Here is a 24,881-nt window from a genome sequence, read left to right as displayed (position 1 = left end):
AAAATTTGGGAAGAGAAATGAAATTGACATAAGAAATTCATGAAAAATAAGTATGCCTTAAAAGCATAATTGTCAAATGGAAAAGGAGATATAAAAGCTCACTGAAGAAAATTAGAATTGAGCAAACAGAAGCTGCTAACTTTATGGGAAATCAAGAAACAATAAAACAAAATCAAAAGAATGAAAAAAATAGAAGACAATGTGAAATACCTCATTGAAAAAACAACTAACCTGGGAAATAGATTAAGGAGAGATAATTTAAAAATTATTGGACTATTTGAAAGCCATTATTAAAAAAAGAGCCTAGACCTCTTTCAAGAAATTATCATGAAAAACTGTCCTAATATTCTAGAACTAGAAGGTAAAGTGCAAATTGAAAGATTTATTGATCACCACCTGAAAGAGATTCCAAAATATTATATTATATTATAGCCAATTTCAGAGCTTCTAGATCAAGGAGAAAACATTGCAGGCAATCAGAAAGAAGCAATTTAAATATGTGGAGCCACAATCACAGTAACAGAAGATTTAGTAGCTTCTACATAAAAGAATAAGAGGGTTTAGAATGTCATATTCTGGAGGGCAAAGGAGATAAGGTAACAGAACTTTTGAATATAGTCCTTTAGGGGGAAAATGAATATTCAATGAAATAGAGAACTTTCAAACATTCTTGATGAAAAGATCAGAATAGAAAATTAGATTTCCAAATATAAGACTTAAGAGAAGCATAAAAAGATAAACAGAAAAGAGAAATCATAAAAGACTTAACTATTAACATTCCTACATGGAAAGATGATACTTATAACTTATTAGAATTTTCTCATTATTAGGGCAGTTAAAGGATATATATAGACAAAAGTCATGGCAGTGAGTTCAAAATAAAGGGATGATATCTTTAAAAATTATTTTTATATAATATATAAATATGATACTATATATAATAAATATATAAATATATATTTATATATAAGGAGTGAGAGAGCAATATGATAAAGGGAATAGGAAAGGTAAAATAGAATAAGTTATCTCACATAAGAGGCAAGAAAGAGCTTTTACAGTGGAGGAGAAGAAGGAAGTAAGAAGTAATGAGTGAACCTTATTCTCATCAGAGTTGGCTCAAAGAGGGACTCACATATATATACTCAATTGGGTATAGCAATCTATTTTATCCTGTAAGAAAAAAGGAGATGAAGGAGGTAGGAAAAGGAGGGGTGATAGAAAAGAGGGAAGATTGGGACAAGAAAAAGTCAGAAGTAAAACACTTGAGGAAGAACAGGGTAAAAGGAGAGAGAATGAAATAAATGGAGGGGGTAGGAGAGAGAGAAATACAGTTAGCAATACTAACTATGAAAATTTTACAACTTGAAGCAGGTTTTTCTGATAAAGGCCTCATTTCTCAAACATATAAAGAATGATGCAAATTTCTAAAAATAAGATCCATTACTCAATTGAGATGAACAGTTTTCAGATGAAGTAGTCAAAGCTATCTATGGCCATGTTAAAAATGTTCTAAGTTACTACTGAGTTGAAAAATGCAAATTAAAACAATTCTGAAGTACTAATTCATGTGTACTGGATTGGCTAATAGGACAAAAAAGGAAAATGACAAATGGTGAAGGGGCATGGGGGCAAAGTAAAACATTAATGCATTGTTGGTAGAGTTGTGAACTGATTCAACCATTCTGTAGAGCAATTGGAACTATGTCCAAAGGGCTATAAAACTGTATATACCCTTTGATCCAGCAATGCCATTTTTAGATCTGTACCCCAAAGAGATAAAAAACAAAAAAGAAAAAGACATACATATAAAAATATTTATAGCAGATCTTTTTTGGTGACAAAGAATTGGAAACCGAGGGGATGCCCATCAATTGGGGAATGGCAGAATAAGTTGTGATATGTGATTATGATGAAACATTATTGTGCTATAAGAAAGGATGAGCAGGATGCTCTCAGAAAACTTGGATAGACTTCCACAAGCTGATTCAAAGTGAAATGTACTGTGCACAAAATAACAGCAATACTGTAAGATGATCAGCTGTGAATGACTTAGCTATTCTCAGCATTATAATGGTCCAAAAAAACTCTGAAAGACTTATGATGAAAAATGTTATCCATCCCTAGAGAAAAAACTGATGGTCTCTGAATACATATTGAAGCATAGTTTTTTTTAACTTTATTTTTCTTGAGGTTTTTGTTTGTTTTGGTCTGTGTTTTCTTTCACAACATGACTAATATAGAAATATTTTGTCTGACAACACATGTATTACCTATATCAAATTGCTTGCCTTCTCAATAAGGGGTGAAATGGGGAGAGAGGGAGAAATTTGGAACTTTGAGTTTTTAAAATGAATATTAAAATTGTTTTTACATGTTACTGGGGAAAAATAATATAGTAAATAAATTCAAAGAAAAAAAGATCATTGAGTAGGGGAAAGTTACTGAAAGGCTGCAAGGGAATATATCCCAGATTATTTTAAAAGCGAAGAGATTCGTTTTTCAAAATGAACTTTGGGTTTTTGCTTAAGACTGAAATCAGTAAATGTAATTTCAATTCTTGGAAAAACTCTAGAAAATTAAAAAAAAACAATAAGCCATACTCAGTTCAATTCAGAATTGATAAAAATAGAAATAAGGCTAGGCAAAACCATAATAGGCTTAAATTATGTTCTTAAAAACCAACACATTTTATATCCTATATTCTTGACGTTATTATTTGGGGTCAAATACTCTGCTTCTCTCCTGTTCTCCTCTTATGTGTCCAAACAATTCAATTCAATTTAATAAAAATATATTAAGAACTAACTTTGTACTAGACATTGGAAAGGTAGAAGGAAGCCAGGTCACGAAGGACTTTGAATGGCAGAGCATTTTGTATTTGCTCCTGGAGCCAATAGGAAGCTATATTTTATTGGGGGTGTGTGTGACATGTTTAGGTCTGTGTTTTAGGGAAATCACTTTAGTGGCCGAGTGGAGAATGGATTGGAATAAGGGGACACTTGGAGCAAGGACATTTCCCCAGAAGCTACTGCAGTAATTAAGCAGTAAGAAGATAAGGGCACTAAAGTTCATTAGAGCTAATGAAGTAATATCAATACTAAATTTATAAGTACTAAATAGCATAGCACATGAAGTACCAGAGGAAAAACTAAATTACCACAGGGATAAATAGAAAGCAAAGAAATACTTTTTGAGAATTTTAATGTATACTTTTCAGACTTAGATAAATTTATCAACAAGATCAGCAAGAAAAGTGTTAAAGATCTGAATAGAATTTTAGAAAATTTAGCATGAGTTATCTATGAGAAGCTATGTGGAATAGAAGAGGAGGAGAGAGAAAGAAAGAGAGATCTTAAAGCCAAGAGATCCTGATCTTCAATGTCATCCCTAACACATTTTGGCTGTGAGAGTCTGGGCAAATAATGAATTCTCAATGTTCAAAGCAACTCTCCAAGATAACTGGCTATGGAGAATGTGATGACCTGTGCTAGTAAAAGACATTTTTTCACCCAGGAATTCTCTAGCTCCAATCCCTATTCCTTATGGTTATCAGTATATGTACCTATATAACTACATGCATACACACATACATAAGTGTGTCCATATGTATATATACACATATATAGTGTGTATGTGTGTATGTGTATGTTATATTGCTTAGACCTCTACAGAAAACTAACTATATACTAGGATATTAAACTATCATAAACAAAATTAGAAGTGCAGAGATATCAAAGGCATTCTTTATTGGCCACAGTACAATAAAAAATATAATCAATAAAGATAATTTGAAGAAAGGATTCATACTTAAATGGAAACTAAATAATATAGTCCTATGTGTATCAAAAAGCAAAAGCATAGGAACTATGTATTTTATAAAAGAAAAAGAAAACAATGAAAAAATAACCAAAACTTATCTTGTGCAGTTAAAGCAGACCATAAGGGAAAATTCATATTTCTAAATACATTCATTAACAAATGAGAGAAACAAGAGATGAATGAATTAGGCATGCAATTAAAACAAAACAACCCCAAAGAAACAAATTAATCCAGCTCCTCAAATGTAAAACACAAGTTCCAAAAATAAAAACCAGTGAATTAATAAATCAAACTAGGATTTTTTAAAGACTATAAAAATAGAGACAAAAAACCATTAGCTAATTTGGAGAGGGGTGATGTTTGTGTGTGTGTGTGAGAGTATGTGAGAATGTGTGTGTCTGAGTGTGTGTGAGTGTCTGTGTGTATGTGTGAGTGTGTGTATGTGTGTGTGAGTGTGTATGTCTGTGAGTGTATGTGTGTGAGTGTGTGTCTGTGTGAGTGTGTGTGTTGTGTGTAAGTGTATGTGAGTGTGTGTATGTGTGTGTAGGCAACATATACTTTTTAAAGGCAGAAACTAGATTAGAGAAAGAGAAGAGAGAAATGGAAGCAGCTAATGTAAATGGATTTTTTAAGGAATTAGAAAAGGAAGTGAGAAGTGGGCTGGGAAAATAGGATTTAATAAAAGCTGCTTGTTTTTTAAAGATGGAGTTGATATGAAATACTTAAGAATATGGAGCCCTGTTACACGGATCACTTTCCCTGCAGGGAATCACAGCGTCATTTTGCCCTAGTCTGGCCAGTGGGTCACTATCTCGGCTCCTTAAACAAATATGAGAGGAGAAAGGTATGGTCTGGGGAAAACTAGATTCTTCCTTTTCCTATTGGAAGAAAGGAATAACAGTTTCAATTGATCAAGGATGGACAGAAGCAGCTACACCCAAAGAAAGAACACTGGGAGATGAATATAAACTGCTTGCATTTTGGTTTTTCTTCCCGGGTTATTTATACCTTCTGAATCCAATTCTCCCTGTGCAACAAGAGAACTGTTCGGTTCTGCACACATATATTGTATCTAGGATATACTGTAACCTATTTAACATGTAAAGGACTGCTTGCCATCTGGGGGAGGGGGTGGAGGAAGGGAGGGGAAAAATCGGACCAGAAGTGAGTGCAAGGGATAATGTTGTAAAAAATTACCCTGGCATGGGTTCTGTCAATAAAAAGTTATTTAAAAAAAAAAGGAAGTAGGGAATAAGAAAATAAGCAGCTTTGCTGCACAGCCATTACATGTGGAACAGAGAAGAAAGCAGGAGATAGGGTAAGAGAGGAAGTTAACGAGGGCTGCGGAAAAAGAGTGACCAAGACAGTAAAGTACACACACATGCACACATAGTTACATTCAAATTCTGAGCATCCTCTGTATAGACACTTTTCCAGGTGGTCTTAGGGTAATGATCTATGCAGGTGAATCATGAAGGCAGGATGGCAGAGTGACTGTAGTTCTAGCCAGAGAACCAGACTTCAGCTTTCATCTGTGACCCTTATTGGCTCTGTGACCTCCAGCAGCTCCTTCACCAACCTTGGCCTCCTCTGTGGAGTGAGACATTTGGACTCTGTGGTCTGAGCTAGGATCTGACGGCTCCCAAGTCCCAATCCTCCTCTTAGAGTTCGGTCCCATTTCACCAACTTCACAAGAAAATCTAAAAGTCATCTTAAATTAATTACACCTAAAACAGCCTTACCTTTCCCTCTAAACTTGCTTATTCTTCTGGAGGTCACCACTGTCCATCTAATCTCCCAGGTTCCCAACCTTCTGGAGTCACCACTGGTTCCTTCCCCCTTCTTTGCCCTCCCATTGCCCAAGCCCATCCAGTTAGCTACAAAACCTGACATCTCCACAATATCTCACCTGTCTTGCAGTTGCTGATCACATTCAGGACCTCATCACCTTTCCCCTGGATTGTTACAATTAGTCTCTCCCTTCTTGACCAAGAATCAACCTAAAGACACAGATCTAATTGTACACATTCCTCATCTTATCATGGAAGTCCCTTCATAGACTAGTTCTCTTGTATCTTATAGACTTATTTCACATTTTTCCCCTTGATACATTTTCAGTTCCAACCAAAGGGATCTACTTGTGGTCCCCCAAATTTGGCATCCTATCTCCTATTTCTGAGCCTTTCCATAGGCTGTCTGCCATACATGGAATAATAATAATAATAACTATCATTTGTGCAGTATCTTCATGATTTTTCCCCTCATCCTCTATTCATTTCTACCTCATCACACTCATCTTTTTTAAAGATTCAACTCAGGACCATGTCCTTCAAGAAACTTCTCTTGACTTCCATACCCTCTCGACTCACTCTATTTCTTAGTGCTCTCCTTTCCAAATCAATGTAAATGGACTTCTCTGTTTATATAGTGTGTAAACTCAAAGGCCGGGTTTTAGGTGGGATATTTATGTCCTCCCATATATCACAGTGCCTAATATACAGTAGGAACCCAACAAATATTTGTTGAACTAAATGAATTAAATGCAACAGTGGCCACTCCACAGGACATGGTAGAGTATCCACCATGGAGCATTCCATGAAGAAAGGGATAAACTTTGGTTCCTTCCAGTGAGCCCTTTGATAAACATCATGTGCAACCAGGGGTTTTTGATTAGTCCTCCTGTGTGTACCTCTCCTGAAACTGGGGACTACATCAAAAATGACTGGCCACTGGGCCATGAAGAATGGTCCACTTGGTAGATTTACAAGGAGCGACTACATTCTCTGGTACACTCACTTTTCCTGTCTGAACCTCTTCCTTGGACTGCTCATGGGGAAAGGGAAGACCCTCTTCCTTCCCTCACACACACACATATATGGTCTGTGATGGCTTCTTATATCTAGCAAGGAGCACATAAGCTGTCTAGGTGAGTCTGAAACTGAATTTCAAGGACCAAACCACCTCCTCTACTTTATGTGTCTTTTCCTGAGAACAGGAGATTTAATAGTGATTGTGATGAAAGAGGGACTTTTCAAGCTTGATGACCATTTTTTCCATTTCTTGGAAATTCAAGAGTCCATAGATTTCAATATCAGTGACAGCTGCCCTGGGAGAGATGCTCCCTGCAGCTCCAGTTTCCCAAGGAGAAAAATTAATCAATAAATTGTTAATTAAATAAATTATTAAATGCCTACTATGTGCCATTCATTGTGCTAAGTGCTGAGGATACAAAAAGAGGCAAAAGACAGTCGCTGCTCTCAGAAAGCTTGCTATCTAATGGAAGAGACAACATATAGATAAAGCAAGCTGTAGATAGGATAAATGGGAAATGATTAAAAGAAGGAACATATTGGAATTAAGAGGGTTTGGGGAAGGCTCCCAGTAGAAGGCGGAATACCAAACAGAACATTTTGTATTTGTTCCTGGAGGCAATGTCTACAACCAGAATCAGGGAATGGAGCCAAAAGCCACCCCAGAATTCAAAAGAATAAGTACTAATTGCTTATGGATCCACTTCATCTGTGCTCATGCAGAGGAAAGTATGCTAGATTATAGAGTCAGAAGACATGAATTCTGGAAACTGAATGGATGCTCATCAGTTGGAGAATGGCTGAATGAGTGATGGTATATGAATGTTACGGAATATTATTGTTCTGTAAGAAATGATTGGCAGGATGAGTTCAGGGAGACCCGGAGAGACTTACAGGAACTGATGCTGAGTAAAGTGAGCAGAACCAGGAGATCATCATACATGGCAACAACAATACCATACGATGGTCAACTGTGATATGGTCGTGGCTCTTTTCAACAGCAAGGTGATTCAAGCCAGTTCCAATGGTCTTGTGATGGAGAGAGCCATCTGCATCCAGAGAGAGGATTGTGGGAATTGAATGTGGACCACAACATAGCATTTTCACTCTTTCTGTTGTTGTTTGCTTGCACCTTGTTTTCTTCCCCATTTTTTTCCTTTTTGATCTGATTTTTCTTGTACAACATGATGATGTGGAAATACATATAGAAGAACTGCACATTTAACATAGATTACTTGCCTTCTGAGGAAGGGGTGTGGAAGGAAAGAAGGGAAGAATTTTGGAAGACAAGGTTTTGAAAGCATGAATGCATGTGTTTTGAAAAAGAAGCTTTAATAATAATAAAAAAGAAGACATGAATTCAAATTCTGCTACTCTTTGACTACGGAACTCAGTATCCTTGGACTCAGTATCTTCATCTGTAAAACTAAAGGTGTTGCAATAACTTGTCATTCCTGTAATATTTTCCTGTGAGATTGCTACTCAAAACAAAAAAACATGAAACATTCTGTAGAACTGCTGAGCACATATATCCCATCTTCCCCTCGGCTATGCACTGTCTGAGCGGCTCACTCAAGCTTCCAACTTCAGGCCAGCTGAGGATACATGGGTCACTGTCCTGTTAAGGTCATCTTCTCATCCTGAATGACTTGACATAGCTAGTAAATGATTGAATTTGAACTCAGATCTTCCTGACTCCAGGTTCAGCACTTTATCTGCCCCTTCTACCTAGATACCTCAATTAAGTTATCTTTTAGTCACAAAAATTAAGGAAGTATGGGAAAGCCATTTGGCAGAAGGTAGAATTTTGGCTGAGACTTGAAGGAAGACGAGGAACCAGAGGCAGAACTGACACTAGGAATCTTATTATCTAGACAAACCCCATTAATTTTGATTTTTTATATCCACATTTTTTCTGGGACACATTTTCCAATTCTGCTTCAAGGTGAGTTGGTTGATTGGTTTCCTAAAACTCCCTGGTGGGTCTTTTAGTGGTAAAAATGTCAACTCCATTTTTAGCTATTGCTAAGGAACACCTAAATTCTGTCAACTATATTGATTTTATTAAGGATTAATAAAGATAAAACTAAATGCAATTTCAATGAGGGCTCTAACCTATTTTATGGCATTTGGGTTTATTTGCAAAAAGCTGAAGCACTAGTTTACAGACTCACAACATCACAACTTGGAGCTTACTTAAATACCAAAGGTAGAGAAATAGCCAAATTGTAAGATTTTTGTGATGTAAAAGGCCTTAGAGATCATTCAGTTCAGTCCCCTCATTTTACAGATGATGTCACAAGAATTGATGCTTGAGTGAATATTAAAAACAAGGTTCTAGGTCACATCAGATTTCATTATCCTTTTAACATAGGTTTATATTGAGTTTTAAAAATCTAACAGCCAACTTTATTTTATATACAAGTACCAAAATAAGAATAGCAAGCCATTTTTTAGCCAGCTTGCCTTGAACTCATCAGCTTTGAGAGAAAAAAATTACGTTTCTCAGCAGATTTATAAATTGCATGCACTTTGAGGATTCAAGAAGAAATGCATTGTAGTTGTGGAATCTGTTGACAGGTGAAAGGGAGCCATGTATTTTGAAAACTATCTAAACCCAAAAAACTTTCCAGAGCATTGCAAAGAATGTTTTCATATTGCAATTTGGCATGGTAAATAGATACTTTGTAAAATCCATTGAGCCTTTCCCCTCAATTTCCAACATCATAACTAAACTCCTGGGAGATTATTACAGCATGTGATGGTGTTTCAATGCTGTCTCCAAGCTCATATATCTGTTGTTGGCTATATTAACAGTCATTTTAATGAAGCTTGTTAGAAAAGCAGAATGATATTTTTATGCCCAACATTAGCATCACGGTTTCTTGTTTTTTTCCCTAAAACTATGAAGTCAACAGTGCAAAAAACCACACTCATATGAAGAGGAGAGGAAGTAGAAATAGTAAACTCAACAAATCCAGTATTTATTTAGTATTCTTATGTATGAGGCACAGTGATAGGTGTTGGGGCACTTTAAAGTAAGCAGGAAAATTAGGAGGGACAGTAGAAGGAAAAAGAGAGTTTAATATAGAATATGTTGGTGGGGAGGAAAGAGTCACAACTGAGACAAACTTGCAATTATAGAGGGCTAATTCTCTTAAAGATGGGATTTAAAAGGAAAGAGAGAAAGGAAGGGGAAAACCTAAAGATTTGGATCTACAATAAAGGTAGAGAGGAAGAGCAAAGGAGTGGGATCAAATCACTCCCATTATAATTAAGTTAGGAGGGTTTAATTTATTATACCCCCATTCTTTTTCTTTGTAAAGAGAAAGAAGCAAAGTAAGGAAACATTATGTTAAGAGATTATGGAAGATAAAAAACTTAATAATTATTACCATAAATGTAACTGGGATTAATTCACTCATATAATAGAAGAAAGTGGAAGAATAGATTAGAAAGCCAACAATATATTGTTTATGAGAAATACACTTGAAAAATGAAGGTTCACACAACATAAAAATGAGAGGCTATAGTACAATCCATTATGTGTTAGGTAAATCCAAAACAGTAGGATTAGCAATTCCAAACAAGGAAACAGTAAAAAAACACATAGTTTAAAAAGCTTGGAAATGACATTATATGTAAAAGGACCATAGTTAAGAAAGCAATATCAATACTAAATATACATGCATAAAATGATATAACATCTAAATATCTAAAGAAAAAGCTAATTAAACCATGAGGAAAAACAGTAGAACAATTATTAATAGAGACTTTAATGTGCCCCTTTCAAACCTAGATAAAACTAACAAAATATAAAGAAATTGAAAATCTGAATAGAATTTTAGAAAATTAGATAAGATAGCCCTCTATTGATCCACAACCCATTAACTTGTCCATTAGTCTGTAAGCTCCTTGAGGTCAGAGATGATAGTTTGTCTTTCTTTATATTTTAAAGCACAGCACATAGTAGGTACTTAATAAGTACTTATTAACTGATTGCTAAATGCTAAATATAAGAGTTTTATAACCATGACAGCTTTATAAAAATGAATCATGTAATAGCATATAGTCTCTCATATATAAATGCAAAAAAGCATAGCTCTTTAAAAACAAAAACTGTTTCCTGACCAAAATATAGTCAGAAAACAGTCAATAAACATTTATTCAGTGTCAAACATTGTGCTGTACACAAGAATACATAGAAAGGCAAAAGCACAGTTCTTTTCTATAAGGAACTCATATTCAAATGGAGAGACAATATTAAAAAATGTACATACAACATATTTACATAAATAAAAATCATAATCAGGGGAATTAATAAAGGATTCAGACTTAAATAAAAACTAAGTAATGACTTAGTCAAGAACGACTGAGTCAAAGAACAAATCACAGAAAGAAAGAATAATTCTATTAAAAAACCAGACAAATACATAACAAAACTTTTAGGATTTGGTCAAAGCAGTCTTTAAGGGTAAGTTTATATTTTGAAACACATTCATCAAGAAAAGAAAAAAGAAGAGATAAATAAATTGAACATGTCAATAAAAATTTTCAAAAAACAACAAATTAAAAACCCAAATAAAGACAAAATAAGAATTTTGAAAATAAAAGAAGAGTTGATGGACTCTTCCTGTTGGTGCAGCTGTAAATCAGTTCAACTATTCTGGAAAGCACTTTGATTTTTACACACAAAAATCATCAAATTATATATACACTAATCCAGCAATGCCATTATTATTTTTTTTGCTTTTTATTTTTTAATTAAAGCTTTTTATTTACAAGCTGTATGCATGAGTAATTTTTCAGCATTGACCCTTGCAAAACCTTCTGTTCCAATTTTTCCCTTCCTTCCTCCTACCCCCTCCCCTAGATGGCAGTTAGACTCATGATAAATATATTAAAGTATATGTTAAATACAATATATGTATACATATCCATATAGTTATTTTGCTGCACAAGAAAAATCGAACTTAAACATAAGGTAAAAATAACCTGAGAAGGAAATCAAAAATGCAAGTGGACAAAAACAGAGGAGTGGAGATGCTATGTTGTGGTTCACACTCATTTCCCAGAATCCTTTCACTGGGTGTAGCTGGTTCTCTTCCTTATTGAACAAATGGAACTGATTCATCTCATTGTTGAAGAGGGCCATGTCCATCAGAATTGATCATCATATACTATTATTGTTGAAGTATCTAATGATCTCCTGGTTCTGCTCATTTCACTCAGCATCAGTTCATGTCAGTCTCTCCAGGCCTTTCTGAAATTATCCTCCTGATCGTTTCTTATAGAACAATAATATTCCATAACATTCATATACTACAATTTATTCAGCCATTCTCCAATTTATGGGCATCCATTCAGTTTCTGGCCACTACAAACAGGGCTGCCACAAACATTCTTGTACATGTGGGTCCCTTTCCCTCCTTTAAAATCTCTTTGGGATATAAGCCCAGTAGTAACACTGCTGGGTCAAAGGATATGCACAGTTTGATAACTTTTTGAGCATAGTTCCAGATTGCTCTCCAGAATGGCTGGATGTATTCACAATTCCACCAACAATGTATCAGTGTCCCAGTTTTCCCACAACTCCTCCAACATTCAGCATTATCTTTTCCTGTCATTCTAGCTAATCTGAGGGGTGTTAGGTGGTATTGCAGAGTTGTCTTAATTTGCATTTCTCTGATTAATAATGATTTGGAGCATCTTTTCATATGGCTAGAAATTGTTTCAATTTCTTCATCTGAAAATTATCTGTTCATATCCTTTGACCATTTATCAACTGGAGAATGGCTTGTATTCTTATAAATTAGAGTCAATTCTCTATATATTTTGGCAATGAGACCTTTATCAGAACCTTTGACTGTAAAAATGTTTTCCCAGTTTATCAGCAATGCCATTATTAGGCATAAACCCCAAATAACTTAAAAAAGAAAAAAAATAAAAGACCTATATTTATAAAAAATTTTATGGCAATATTTTAGCAAAGAACTGTAAAGTATGTGTTCATAAATTGGGAAGTGGCTGAAAATAAATGTGAATATAAATTAAATATTACACTCTATAAAAAGGTGGATATGTTTAATTTGAAAAAGTGCATATGAAGAATTAAGAGAAACTCGAGGAGTTTTGGATGAATTGGTACAGAATGAAATGAGCACTATTGAGAGAATATTTTATGTGATGACTATAAACTATAAAAAACACAGCTTTGAAACATAACAATTCTAATCAACTATGACTTTAGGAAATAATTGGCAAAGCATGCCTTTTTTCTCTTGGCAGAAAAACGATGAACAGGTGAAGAATGAAACATACGATTTCAGATATGGCAAAAATTTATTTACTTGACTATACTTATTTTTTATGAGGGACAGCTTCTATTTGGAAATGAAAGAATAAGTTAGTAGGTATAATGAAATTTTAAAAAATTTAAAGGAAAAATGGCAATAAACCATTTAAAAATACACAGAAAGCAACAGAAAAATAGAAAATTTAGAAGTAAATACAAACAACCCAGGCAAATGTTGGCAAGTAAGGCAGGTTCAATTATCCCTGACCCTGGAAGGTCAGACTGCATTGGTTTAGAACATTCCTAGCAATACATTTACTTTTGGAAATATAGTTTTTCTTTCAAACTCTTTAGGCATTGTTTTGGTTACTAACCTTATACATTCACATCTAAAATTATTCTGGCTCATGTTCTTTTTAAAAATGTTTTTATTGATTTTTTTACTTCATTATACTTACCATCACTCTATATCCCTCCTCTTCCTCCTCTTAGAAAACCATTCCACATAAAAAGAGTATTTGTTAAGGCCAAAAAAAAAAGAAGGAAAAGAGGAAGAAAATTGATATAATTAACCAATACATTAAAAAGTATGAAAATATATTCAATACGTAGCTCCTGTGTACCCATCATTTTCACAAAAGAGTAGGTTGGGGGTATCTTCTCCTATTGCTTCATTCAAGTCTTGATCTTGATCTTCATAATTTTGTTGAATTTACTTTTGATTTTTTTGGCATGCCATTCTTTGCATTTTTATTGCTCTAGTTACTGGATATGTTGTTTTCTTGGCTCTGTCCACTTCATTCTGTATCAGTTCATAGAAATCTTTCCACGTTTTTCTGAATTTATCCCATTCATCATTTCCTACAGCACAGTAATATTTAATTAAATTTATTTATCACAGTTTATTTAGCTATTCCCCAAACAATAGACATCTACTTTGGTTTCCAGTTTGTTGCTATCACAAAAAGTCCTGCTCTAAATATTTTGGTGAGGATGGGAACTTTTTTGTTAGGATTGGCCTCCTTAGGGTATAAATGGCTCGAGCTCTTTTTACTAGGAACATCTTGGTCTTGGATTCTTTGTCAGACAAAGTCTATTACTTTTCCTTAATGTCATCTTTCAGTTTGGTTGCTATTGAACTAATTGTCTTCCATCTCTAGAAAGGAAACCACCAATTCTCCCTTATTGTATTTCTAGATCTGATTAATAAGTAAACTATAAAAAGCCACTCGGGTTCATTTTGTACAACACGTTTATAACAAAAGTGGCCTTTTAGGGAAGAGAAATAATACTCTCAAATCTTTCGTTTTCCTTTCTGAGTAGCCTAAGTTCCGGACAGAGACCAGAAAGGCAAAGTCTCTGCCATTTTAAGACCTTGTCGTTTCCAGTGTGGTTATTCATTCTCCTTAGCTCTCTCTCTCAAGAACTCCTTGTTCTCTCCCTGGGCTCTGATCAGTGAGCTTTATCCTTCCTTTCAGGTAATTTCCAGATCATGTCACCGTGTGGGCCCCTTTAAGAAAAGCTTGATTGATAGGTGTTGTCTTTCTCCATTAGAATGTAAGTTCTTTAGAGGGCTGTTAGGTGGCCCAGTGGATAAAGCCTCAGCCCTGAAGTCAGGAGGACCAGAGTTCAAATCTGATCTCAGATACTTAACCCACTTTCTGGCTGTGTGACCCTGGGCAAGTCACTTAATCCCAATGTCCTCAGAAAAAAAATAAAAAAAATAATAATGTAAGTTCTTTGAGAGTAGGGACCGTCTTGTTGGCTTCTATTTATGTCCCCAGTGTTCTAGTATGGTGCCTGAAAAATAATAAACACTTAACAAATACTTTTTAAAAATCCATTCATTTAAACAATCTATGGAGACATTTGGCTTCTCTCTGGAAAGAGGGAATGGAAGAAGTCTTTCTTTCTTTCTTAACTTGCTCAAGAAGCAGAACCGATTTTGCTGAGGTCATGATACACTTTGGGGGTCCTCAGCTAAGTAGTCGTTCTATCTACTTGCCCTGGGCTAGATCTCTGTTGGATGTCTTCCATGGTCCTGCACTAGTATCTCTAGGTTGTTTCTCTCAGTTGTGAAGGGTTCCTGGTATCTGTTTGCTTATAATACCTTTCTGCTTCTTCTCCCACAAGGTTCTTCTAATGTCAAGATCAGCAACACTCTCAACAAGTATGTCCACAGCTGCCAGAGCTTGGAGAATGAAAGGGCAAAGCCATTAATGGGCAGAAGGCTCCTCGGCTTCCATGCTCTAGAGTAAAGATTCTATGGCAGAGTCAAAAAGGTAGAGCTATACTTCTTAAAATTAATATCCTTTTAAAAAAAACCAATTACAAGTGGTAAAAATTCACTATTTCATTTATAATCATTTTGTTCTCTTTTGTAAAGTTTGTAAAATAAAATGTTTGCATCTGTTGATGATTAAGTTCCTAATAAAAAATAAAATATATATGACTTTATGTGGTTGCTACTTTTTTGTATTCATATTATATAGTTGGACAAATACACAATAAAAGTCATTTTGGCAGAGAGGTTACTAATAATCAGAAGGATCAGGGTAGCCTTCCTATGGGAGGTAGTACCTGAAGCGAGCTTTCAAGGAAGCATAAAGGTACAGATATATAAGATAAGATGAAATATATTCTAATCAGTTAATGAAGAAGCTCTTTCTAAGTGCTTATTATGTACCAGGAACTGGGCTAAGCTACAAAGATGTGCTAGAACAATTACATTCATTAGGGGAGACAAATAGGTACATACAGAGCTGTAACCACTGTGGTTCACAACAGGTTTGGGCTCATGGTCTGAAGGGGTATGTATATAATAAGGTAAGGTATATGTATATAAAGGCCTAAGGTGTAACAATCCTTCTCAGGGAAGCTAAATTATGAAACATATTTATGATTTTTTTAATGATGTCTCTGATCAGAGAGAGAAAAACTCTCAGTCCTGGGTCAAGAAAGGTCTCTGTTTCCTAAGTGGTTCCCCAAGCTGTCCAGAGTTCTCGAGCCATAAACAAAAGGACACACAAAAATGAAAAGAACGGGGTCAGACAGAGATGTTCAGGAGAAATAAGATCAGATGACTAACAGTAAAAAAGCATAGAAATGGGAATGACATTCATCTTAAGCAAGGCAGTAGAAAGGGACCCATACCCCGACTTCCTTCATATCTTGGTCCCCCTTCCTCTCAGAATGCCTGAGATGTTTTTTAAAAGAGTGGAGAGAGGGGAAAGGAGAGCTAGTCTCATATTTTGCTACTTGATCTTTTTTCTCTCCAGGGTCCCTAAAGGAAGCATGGCTCGAGGAGAGGAATTACAAATGTCTCCATCAGTCTGGGGTGGTGAGGAAAGGGAAGGGAAGCATTGCACCCTGTTCTCTTGGTGAGTCCCAGCCCGCTCTCTCAAGGAACTCTTAAAGCTGCCCTTCAGGCCTGATCCCATATTAGCTTCCTCAATGCCCAACCTGGGGAATATAATTGTTGGGGACATTGACTCCGTAGCAAGATCATGAGCCTAAGCCACACCAGAAGGTCTGTTATAGTATTTTAATATGTGTGTGTGTGAGTGTGAGTGTGTGTGAGTGTGAGTTTGTGTGTGAGTGTGAGTGTGGGGTATGTGTGTGTGTGTGTGTGTGTGTGTGTGTGTGTGTGTGTATGGTCAACTGGACTAAACTGACTTTTAACCTGTGGATGGCCAAACCCAAACAAAGCAGCCTAGAGGCAAGGAAGAGTCAGGGACAAACTTTCGGAGTTTAATTTCAAAGTGAGCTTGCAAGCAGAAGTTGGAGCCCCATCTAATGAAGGGGGACAGCTCTAGTGGGGCTAAACCTTAATACTTGGACCAATGGCTACACAGTGAGCTAAAGCCCTGACAATGAGGGATAACAGTTTGATACAAGTTCGATTCATAGCAGGACTTCATGACTGAAACAGGTCCAAGGGTGAGAACATCCAGAGGGTGAGCGCAAAGGATGATTGTTATGTCAGTTGTTTATTATTATTATTATTATTATTGTTAAGCTCAAAGTACAGTTTGCTTGCTGAGCTTTTGCTCTAGAAAACAAAGTATTTCCTAATATTTTGACAATTCCTCCTTTTAGCCAAAAGGGAAGAGACCTTCTAACCTTCTGACCAATAAAGGATATAAGCCAAAGTGCCATGAAAGGCCAGTTGGGCCAGGAAAAGATGGTGGCCAAGGGATTAGCTCCTTGAGGAGACCTACGGGAAAGTACGCCCCAGATATCATTGCTAACCATTGTCTGCTTGCCAAGAAAAAAAGAGAGGGAGACCACGAATGTAGGGGGAGAAAATGTCATTGCTTGTTGAACTGGGGTCTTGGTGGTTAGGCACATAACAAAAGGGAAGAGGGAAAAAACAACGACAGTATACTCAGCCCTTTTCCAGAATCTTGGGACAGTTGTCTCCTCTGGCTGTTGGCTGCTTCTGGGTCTCTACTAGATGAACCTTGAGGACCCTGGAGGATGCGGTTCCTGTCCTCCAGTCTAGGGCAGGGGCTTTCTTCTGATGATCCAGGAGTCCGCACTCCTAAGTTTGGCAGCTTTGGGAGCAGTCAGAAGCACCTGGTAGGGTCTATTAGAGAAAAAAGATTCAGCTTTGAGTCTGAGCTTCCGGTCAGTATAACGTAAGTCCTTAGTTAAGAGTCTCTAAATAGCACATAGAGATGATCCAGTTTCCCAGACACATAGAGCTGGGTTCAAATGATGCAATAAAGTTTTTCCCATAATTTCCATAATTGCCTAATTACATTAAATCAGGGACAGGTTGGGGCAGCTAGATGGCGCAGTGGATAGAGCATTGACCCTAAAGCCAGGAGGACCTGAATTCAAATGTGACCCTCTGACACTTAATACTTCCTGGCTGTGTGGCTCTGGGCAAGTCACTTAACCCCAATTGTCTCAGAAAAAAAAAAAATCAAAATCAGGTACAGGTCAAACTATTTAGAGGTCTCATAATGGACTAGTTCTGAGAAAGATTTACATGTTACCAAAGTAAGCAAGAAAACTTCAACATAACTAAAATCGTCTTGTATTCTGGTGACCCATTCTCAATGTCCAAAGGACCGGCACATTTTGAGTCCCAGATGTCTCATGTAGTAATCTGGTCCTTAGATATCTTTCCTTGGCAACATGCTTATTCTCAGGACGGCTCTAAAAGGGGCTTCCTGAGTCCAAATTTAGTTTCCTGGATAATTCTGCTAGTACTATCATTTAAATTTGGTTCTCCAATTTTGAAATTTCAGAGAAATTCAGTTCACATACCATTTGTTGTTTCTATCCTTATGTATATTCTGTACCTGATAAAAGAATTTTTAAAAAATTTATGAGGACCCAACCCTAAAATGAGTTTTTCTACTTTCTAAAATTATCAGAAAAATACTTTAATAATGGGAAGATAATTTTACTTTCTTTCCCATTATCCTTACAATTTATGTATGTGTAAAATCCAATTTTTAGAAATTATTAAACCATGCTCAAAGTTTGAATTTCCATGATAAACATATTTTTAAAAAACAATCATATACATCAATAGTTTTTAGAAAATTTTTTCTTGCTCAGAGAAAACAGCCTAATCCTGTTGCTATTCTCAAAATTTACTGTTCCATTTAATTAAAAAACTTTCACATTAATTTTTGTTTTATTATTTTGTTTAATCACTTCCCTCTTGGGAGAATATCATCCCTACATTTTAATTTGACATAAGTATATAAAGTTGTAAGATGTTTGTACTTGTATCCTATTATAGTACCTCAGTGATATTCCAATATCAGCCTATTATTATGTAGATTTAGAAGAAAGAAAATAGCACAATGGAGAAATAGAGTCAAGAATATTCTATCCATGCTAAGGTCATCCACAAAACTTTTCCCAGGTGCATATATCCACCATTAGCAGTTCCCAGACTGCAGCACATGTCATTTTCTATTGTTGGCTTCATAACAATTCAAATAACTATCCCTATAATCAAACTTCAAAACAATGGTAAATTACAGTCACAGGAATTTTTACCTTAAATAGCAAAATTTTATCAACCACAAGTTAACATCTTTCCTGATGTTTCCCTAACAGTTAACACTTCATTTATCCTAAACTCATACATTAAAACTAACTATATTCTGGGACGTCAGACAAACAGCAAATACTTGATAGTTGACTCATCATTAATATGTTGAAACTATCTTTAAACCATCATGGATAATTTCATAGTAGCTAAGAATTTTCAATTTACCCTGGGAGGTGGGTACCATTATTATTATTATTATTTACAGATCAGGAAACTGGGGCAAACAGGGATAAAATAATTTGCTAAAGATTATACAGCTAATACATTTCTGCAACCAGAATGTCATTTAAGTTTCCCTATATTTTTCCAGCATTCTTTTCTTTTTATATATATAGCTTTTTATTTACAAATATATGCATAGGTAATTTTTCAGCATTGACAGTTGCAAATCCTTTTGTTCCAACTTTTTCCCTCCTCTCCACCCCTTCCCTCAGATGGCAAGTTGACAATACATGTTAAATATGTTAAAGTATAAGTTAATTACAATATATGTATACATGTCCAAACAGTTATTTTACTGTACAAAAAGAGTCGAACTTTGAAATAGTGTATAGTTAGTCTGTGAAGTAAATCAAAAATGCAGGCAGACAAAAAGAGAGGGATTGGGAATTCTATGTAGTGGTTCTTAGTCATCTCCCAGAGTTCTTTCCCTGGGTGTAGCTGGTTCAGTTCATTACTGCTCTATTGGAACTGATTTGGTTCATCTCATTGTTGAAGGGCCACGTCCATCAGAATTGATCATCATATATCTTGTTGCTGAAGTGTTTAATGATCTCCTGGCCCTGCTCATTTCACTCAGCATCAGTTCATGTAAGTCTCTCCAGGCCTTTCTGAAATCATCCTGCTGGTCATTTCTTACTGAACAATAATATTCCATAACATTCATATACCACAATTTATTCAGTCATTCTCCAATGGATGGGCATCCACTCAGTTTCCAGTTTCTGGCCACTACAAACAGGGCTGCCACAAACATTTTGGCACATACAGGTCCCTTTCCCTTCTTTAAGATCTCTCTGGGATATAAGCCCAGTAGTAACACTGCTGGGTCAAAAGGTATGCACAGTTTGATAGCTTTTTGACCAGCATTCTTTTCAATATTTGGAAATCTAATTTGTAATTTTGAATATCAAGCTAGGAGACTTCCCAGTGAAAAGAACCAAACTTCCTTCACAGCACTGTTAGTTGTCCTTGAGGAAATGAAATACATATGGATCAATAATACCTTGAATTAAAACACAGTTTTCTCCAAATGTCAGCTTGTAGAGACTAGGTGTATAGCAACATAAAAATAAGTTTTAAATAGAGAAGCTTTGGAATAGATACTGACTTGCCTTGGGGGAGAAGGGGAGAAGGACTATCATTTTCAGCAAACAAAAAACAACTATTCAGCCCCCATTTGTAGCAGTGGTGATTGCCTTGGTCCCCAGAAGTTCCTCTTATTTTTGTTTCTTGGTCATCCCATGGAGGAAATCAGGCCTTTCCTAAACACCTTGCTCTTTTCTCATTTCCTGAGAGATTTTAGCTCCCCATTCCTTCTAGGATGAAGCCCAGGAGCCACTGTCTTTTCAAGTAGAGAGATGATCCCAAATCTGGGAAACAAGAAGGCTAGTGGTACCCTGGAAAAGTATATAAGGGAGATGGATTTAAGGAGAAAGAATGAGTTCTGCTTTGAACTTCCTACAGAGCATCAAGTCCTGGCATCCCATTGTCCACGGATTTGGCCTTCAGCTTCTCCCTCACATCCCCTGTGTCGGGGGCCTTCTCTTTCTCACCCTCTCAGTTTTCTTTTGTGCATTATTCTGTGATTACTTGTCCCATTGGATTGTAAGCTCCTTGAAAACAGGGACTGTCATTCTTTTTTATGTTTATATTTGTATCCCCAGCACCCAGGTACATAATCATCACTTAATACATGTTTATTGACTATCAAGTTTGAAATGTCCAAAAGGCAATTGGCGATGCAGAATGAGCACCCATGAGGGAGAATAGGTTGAATATTTAGATCTGAGGATCATCTACATTAAAAAGTGTATCGTGAAATCCATGTGGGCTATGAGGTCACCAACTAAAAGTGCAGAAAGAAAAAAAAGAGGATGTAGGACAAAGTGTTGGAGGCAAATCCACAGGTAAGAGTATTATATGAATGATGATCCAATGAGAGGACTGAAAAGGATGATCAGGAAGGTAGGAAAGCCAAGAGAGATGCCATGAAAACTTAAAGAAGGATGCAATAACCTGGAGAGAAAGAAGGGAAGGCAATAATGTTAAATGCTGAAGAGTTGGAGATGGATGAGAACCTAGAGAAGGTGATTAGATTTGACAATTAAGAGATAATCAGTAATTTTGGAGAAACAATTTCCATTAGGTGATGAGGAAGGAAGCTAGATCTGATCTGAGTGAGAGTAAAGGAAGGGGAGACCGAGGCAATGATTTTAAAGAGCTTTTTCTGGGAAGATGGCTGAAGAAGGTATAAGATAATAGCTTGAGGTGATGGTAGGGTCTGGGAGGATTTTTTTCAAGATAGTGGTGACTTGTATAAGTTGGTAGGCAGTAGAGAAGGAATAATCACATAGGGAGAGATTGTAAATTCTAAAAGGGGCAAGAATTGTGGACACGGAAGAGGACAAATCCCAAAGCACAGAGATGGGAGATGTAATATTGTGTCCTGAGAACAGCAAGGAGGTCAAATTAACTGGAATTTATGAACGAAGTTGATGTGCCTGGAAAGGTCTGTAGGAACCAACTTGTGAAGGGCTTCTGTGGCCAAAAAAAAAAAAAAAAGGAATTATTCTAGAGAGTGAGGGGAGTCACTAGATGTTCTTGAATGAGGAAATGACTTAGACCAAATGAAGAACAGAATGGAGACATTAAAAACTGAAGCAGAGGCTATTGTAGTTGTCCTTCTCAGTCTCTTTTATAGCATCTTCAGCCAAGTGGTGCTTGTTAATCATGAATAGCTCCGAAAGCTCCATCCTGAGCCCTCTTGTGTCCTTTATGGTTTTGTTTGGTGATTTGCTTGGTGATTTGAGTGCCATCTCTATGCAATTGATTCTCAGATATATTTACCCCTGACTTAAATTCAATATATCCCCAACTGGACTCCCCAAGTCCTCCCTTCTTCCCAAGTCCCTATTGCTTTGGAGGGCATCCCTACTCTCCCAGTCACCAGGAAAACCAGGGATTCCAAAACAGGCTCCCAATGTAAGGGTCTCTCTGGACTCATCACGCTCTTGCATTCTCTCTGTCCAAGTCCTGTTAATTCTACCTTTCCAACATCTCTCACAAATGCTCTCTTCTCTCCAAAAACACTGCTATCCCTATCCTGGCTCAGACCTGCATGACCTGGTGCTTAGGTTAGTGCAACAACCTGCTAACAGGTAGTTGTGTCTGTCCTGGTCCACCCTTCACCTCGCTGTGGGAGTGATCTTAAAGCCAGGATGAACACTCTCCCGTTCAATAAGCTCCAGGCTAAAATGTGATTCCTATCTGATTTTAGTGGGTTGATATAGTCATAAAAAATGTAAACCTGTTTGGTTTTCTAAGTCAATGTGTGGTTCACAGGGATCCTTATTTATTGATTGAGGTTCTCCCTATCTCCATTTCTTTTTGAGTTTGATTACACTGTTGGGAAGGATCTTGCCAAATTCATTCTACTACTGTATCCTCTGCAATAAATGTTGACAAATATTAGAGTGGTTTTAAGTGTATTACTATAATAAATTTAATAAGCACTTAATAAATTTACCTAAAACAATTCATAACAGAATTCATAAAGAATCTATTAGCTTAAAAAATTAATAATCAGAAATTCACTTGTCTTCAAACTTAAAAAAACAAGAGTTCTATTCTATCTCCAATAGTTAGCACAGTGTCTGACACATTGTAGGTTCTTGATAAATGTTTATCGATTGATTGGTTGGTTGATTTTATCCCTTTTGATATTAATATCTACTTTTCCAGCTAACACTCTAGCAACTACCTGACAATGGTGGGCTCTCAGACACCATGTCAATTATTTATAGCTCCTTATGATGATAGCAGTCTGATTAATAGACTATTACAAGTATTATTATTATGTTGGAACACATAATGATCAACAAAAAACAATTTAGTAATTCTGATCATTCTTGGATGTGAGTTTAAAATATTATTAATATTTTGAATATTATTATTGCTTTATCATACTAATTTTCCTTTAAGTTTTCTTTTCTCCAGTCTACTTTTATTCAGAGGATGATTTTTTTAAATAGGAAATTGCATCTTAATTTTAAAAATGAAAGTCAAATGAAAATATACTTACCAGAAATTTGCATTGCTAGCATGGAAATAGCACTTGACAAAGAGCCAGGAGACCAGGCTTCTAATCCCAGGTCTGAATAATTGAGATTTAGGCCAATCACAGCTTCTGTTACTCAGTTTCCTCCTTACTACCTGGAGGAGATTGAACAACACTCTTCTGAGCTGCCTTTCTAGACTTGACAATTCTATGAGCCTTTCTTAGAACATATCAATTCCATTATACAGGTAATAGTCACCACAAAATGTAACAGCTTGATTATAATCTTATATAGCATTTCCAGTTGGATGTTTATTCAAAGACAATTTAAAAAATATTGCTTCTACTTACTTGTATGTACAGCAATTAGTTGACCCCTAGGGGATGCAAAGTTTAGATAAAATATGGTCTCTGCCATCTCACAGGGGAATATGATAATTATGCATAAATATAATCTTATTAATCTGCAAAGAACTGCAAAGAACGGGAATAAACAAATTTCCAGAATATTTTAATTAGTCATTCAAATCCAATAGTAAGGGACCATTCCAGTCCACATTGAGCTCTCCTCTCTTCTTCTGGATTCTGACAGTATTTTTAACCCACGACACTTATTTATCCATAATACACATTTTTAAATTGCAAATTACATTGTTTTTAAAACATTTCATGAACTAATGTCCTACCTCCCCAACTCAACTGCAGATTTCTTTTTTTTCCCTCAATAGTATTTTACTTTTCCAAATACATTTAAAGACAGTTTTCAACATTCATTTTTGTAAGATTTTGAGTTCCAGATTTTCTCTCCCTTTCTTCCTCACGTCTCCCCTCCTCGAGACAGCAAACAATCTGATATAGATTATACACGTACAGTACTTTTAAGCATATTTCCATATTTGTCATGTTGTAACTGCAGATTTCTTGAGGTCAAGCACTGGGTCTGAGATTTTCTTTGTTTTCCTCTCTAAAGCTTAGCATGGTACTGGGCAGAGAATAGACTTTCAGTAAATACTTGTTGAGTGAATGAATAATTCTCCATGAAAAGAGAATTAACTATACAGGGCATTTTAATTTACATATGTATTCAGTGAGTAGGTAGTAAATATCATATGGAACAATTATTTAGTTGGCTAACTTTTTTATAAGGACCATGTGAAGGAATTAATAAAACAAAGACCATGTGTTAAATTTTCCTTGAAGTGAATATTAGCATTCTTCAGACTATTGCAGTTAGCTGTAGTGGAGACCCTGAGTTTGGAGAAAGAAGCCTGTGATTTACAAGCTATTATGACTTGGATCAAACCACTTCATGGCTCTGCATCTCGGTTTCCTCAGCTATAAAATGGAGATAATTCATCAGGCATTTATTAAGTACCTCCTGTGTGCTAGACACTGGGAATACAAAGACGAAATGAAAAACCAATCCTGTCCCAGGAAGCTTACATTTAACTGGAGGTATGTGTACAAAGATCAGTAAATACATAATTTTAGAGACTGAGAACACTCCCCACTGGGGGAATCAAGAAATAAAATAGCTAACATTCATACAGTACTTTCAGGTTTACAAGGCGGCTCGGTGGCTCGGTGGATAGAGCATTA

At 36.0% G+C, this 24,881-nt stretch overlaps 1 long non-coding RNA gene across 1 annotated transcript in view; it reads left to right on the top strand.

The window, feature by feature from the left end:
• LOC127563335 (uncharacterized) overlaps positions 1–24,881 on the top strand; it is a 46,578-nt gene that overhangs the window by 9,771 nt on the left and 11,926 nt on the right. Inside the window, exons 2-3 of the long non-coding RNA XR_007953949.1 lie at positions 15,058–15,206; positions 16,203–16,304. This is a non-coding gene — a long non-coding RNA (uncharacterized LOC127563335). The remainder of the gene's footprint in view (positions 1–15,057; positions 15,207–16,202; positions 16,305–24,881) is intronic.

Source organism: Antechinus flavipes, chromosome 4, assembly GCF_016432865.1.
Source record: "Antechinus flavipes isolate AdamAnt ecotype Samford, QLD, Australia chromosome 4, AdamAnt_v2, whole genome shotgun sequence".
In the NCBI taxonomy this organism is placed as follows: domain Eukaryota; kingdom Metazoa; phylum Chordata; class Mammalia; order Dasyuromorphia; family Dasyuridae; genus Antechinus; species Antechinus flavipes.
This window is presented reverse-complemented; position numbering and strand designations above follow the sequence as displayed.